The sequence below is a fragment of the Solanum tuberosum genome, unplaced genomic scaffold (assembly GCF_000226075.1).
Source record: "Solanum tuberosum cultivar DM 1-3 516 R44 unplaced genomic scaffold, SolTub_3.0 scf00127, whole genome shotgun sequence".
Classification (NCBI taxonomy): domain Eukaryota; kingdom Viridiplantae; phylum Streptophyta; class Magnoliopsida; order Solanales; family Solanaceae; genus Solanum; species Solanum tuberosum.
Genome location: NW_006239058.1, coordinates 685,549 through 689,169, shown reverse-complemented (window position 1 = coordinate 689,169; position 3,621 = coordinate 685,549).

The window sequence follows — 3,621 nt, the reverse complement described above, 5'->3', positions numbered from 1 at the left end:
TGAAGGGTTATCTCAATATACCGCTGAAAAAAGGAATCCTAATATATCTTGAAAATAACTCAGTTATTGATAATTGTACTAATTTTATTGGTATCATAAAAATCTTTAAATAAAAGGAATAAATCAATATGGACAGAAAAAATGACTACAAAACGTAAAAAGAATAAAAAATAATGAAACTTGTGAAAAGGGATTTGTAATATTTCTTGGAACTATACCTCAATTATAGTACTGTAACACTTTATTGGTACCACAAATCTTTATATAAAAGAAAATCCCAATAAATTACTACAAAACATAAAAAAGGAAATAAAAAAGAATAAACAAACGTGTGGATGTGAGTCTGTTTAATGAGAGAGAATATATGATAAAATTAAATACCTAATTACACTCCACATAATATGGCACAAACTACTAAGAGTCAGAGAGAGAAAATTCGGTACTTTTTTTAAAAAGTAAAATAAAAAATTAAATGTTTTGTTATGTATGCAATTTAAAAACTTAGTTTGTAATTAAATATAGTATATTGATATTTTGTTAATAGAAATCTTAAGTAGTATACTTTTGTAATTTTTCCTTAGAAGAAAATGATTATAAAAATTTTGTATGTCATTTTTAGATTTCTAAGTAAAATAAAATAACATAGATTTTCTATAATAATAAAAAAATTGTATATATAAAATGAATTGATTATTTATAAGTCGACTTGTAGTCGTTTTTTTCTTCCAGAAAAAAAAACGTGTATGAAAGCTACTAATTCTGGAAAAAGTGTGACTTAAATGTGATATCTTTTCTTCCCTTTTTAATTGACTAAGTAACACATCATTTTTTTTCCTTTTTTGTTCTTGTTGACAAGTCAAAAAAGAGTACTGAATTTTCTTAAATTTTATATTTTATTATATAATTTGTCTTTTAAATGTGTTGGTCCTTCGAGATGACTCAGTTGGTTTGGAGGGTTCATGATAGATCCCTTCAATGCCTTCTGAGTCTACTCTATCACCTGCGGTTTGCCTAATGCGGTTTATATTTCATGTGTGGTTTGCAGGCTACTACACAATGAGGGGTTTACCCAATATGCACAAAGTGCTCACCCGAAGGCAGAGATTGTGTTTTTTCACAGCAACGGCGGATTATTTTGAAATTCTAAAAAAAAATAATTATTTTTTAATTCTTGTTCTTTAAATTAGATGACCTTATATTGTCCTTGTAAATTAATTTATATCTAACAAGATATAAGTTCTTTAAGAAAATAAAACATAATTTATAAAATATTATGAATAAAAATATAAATTTATATTAGTGAAAAAATTATTTATTCGAAGAGACAAAATTTAAGAACTAGGACGGCCAAAGTGCAACTGACCCCTTTTTCCGTACAAGAGTATTGCTGTATTGGACTTCAAAATATATTATTGAGGTCATTATGGTCCACAAAATATATTTTTGTGGCCTAGTCAAATATCTTACTGTATTACTCATCATCATATCTAAATTAATCGATAACCGTGAATATTAAATATGATTATAATAAAGGGATTATAAATTATTTATTTATTTTAAGAAAAACTATGATTTGAACTTTATCAATTCATATAGATCAACATCGATTTGACTTTAAGTGGAAAAAGTTTTAATTACAATAAATGTGTGGATGTCGACATGAAATGATATTATCAAGAATTTTTTTTGGTCATTATACAATTAAAGATTCGACATTTGATAAAAAGTATAGTAATAATATCCTAAAAGGTGATACCAATATTAATGTAATGACAATAACTTCTACTTGTTGATGTTGTAACCACTTTTTCAATAGTAATTTATTTGTTTCATTTCAAAGTATTTATCGTAATACTTTTTATATAGTTATTTAAAAATATTAATTAAAAGAGATTTTTAACTATTTCACTCTTTATCAGTACTTGAATGATTATAACATTATTCATAATTGAGGTATGTATGGTTTTAAAGAAAAATACTAATAACTATTAATGGTAAACAAAGCAGATAACTTAAATTTAAATTTATACAATAAATATTCTTAAAAATCAGGACAAATAATTTGAGACTGAGGAAGTACTAATTATTAGCAAATGCTTTGAAATCTTATTAGCATATGAAAAAGATTGTTTAGAAAATGATTCTAAAATTATTATGTGTCATTTTCAAATTTCTCGTTCATAAAATAAGAATAAATTTTCTATAGAAAACTATTAAATCAATTATTATTTCAGTCGCCTTGTAATCACTTTTCTCTTCAAAAGAAAAGAAAACGTGTTTGAAAGCTACTACTAGTACTAATTGTGTAGAAGGAGCGACTTAAATGTCACATCTTTTCTTCCTTTTTTGTTTATAAAGTCACACAACATTTTTTTTCCTTTTTTATTTTTGTTACACAATGTAATATTTATTTTATTATAATATGATTTATCTTTTAAATATATTTGATCTTTCAAGTGAGATGGTTTTTAATTTTCTTCTTAAAAATTGAATTTATACCTAACAGAATATAAGGTCTTTACAAAAGTAAGATATAACTTATACAATATTATAATACAAAAATCTTACATCTTATAGAAAAAATCATTCTGGGGAGATTAAAATTATCACAAATCTTATAGTGTTAAGAGTTAATTACATCTTATTTTTGCTCTTTTCTAAATTACAAAAAATCCTTAAATTTGATGGAATCCGTATACATCTCAAAACGACTTAAACATCGCGTTCCAATTTTCGATACATCCGTCAATGGCCCGAAATATCGCACCTCGACTTTGAATATATCACTCAATGGACCCATATATTGCGTAAAGTAATGTATCTGAGAATAGAAGTGAGAAAAAAAATTGTAATTTTTTTAAATAATAAAAAAAATGAAAAAATAAATTGTATACTCATTTAGGTAATTTTTCCTTAAAAGTAAAAACCCTGGGACAAAAGTGCAACTGACCCTTTTTTTCCGTACTAAGAGTATTGGACTTCAAAGTATATTATTGTGGCCATTATTTTATTTTATTATATATACATGGCCAACAAATATATAATTATTAGTAAGATATTTGACTTGGCTAATTAACAAGTATTCATTATTCAAGCTTGTACTAATGGTATGTAACTATTGTTGGGTTTTAAAGGTGTGAACAGGAAATGAAGGGTTATGACTCTCCTGAAGAGTTGTGACTATGCCGAAGGGTTGTGAACTTTATGAAAGGTTGTGTCCTTTCTAAAGGATTGTGACCGTTTGAAAGGTTATGCCTTTTCCAAAGTGTTGTGACCTTTCTGAAAGGTTGTTTTCTTTTTGAAAGGTTGTCTTCTTTCCAAAAGGTTGTGACCTTTACCCTTTATTGGCTATAAATAGAGAGGTTTTCTCTCATTTTTAATCATCGAATTCTTCCCTTATTTTGCATACATTTCTTACAAAACAAAATCGATCGATCGTGTCTGTGTGTGTGATTCGTTGCTGTCATTTTGAGTTCGTTGAAATTATCGAAGTTTGAGGTACCACTACTTCTTTAATGGTTAATCCGTTTTATCTTGGGAGGAATTAATCTGCAACCTCGGGTACTTGAGGGGATTAAATTTCTTAAGGACACACAATGGGTTCTGTGGACTCGGATAGTT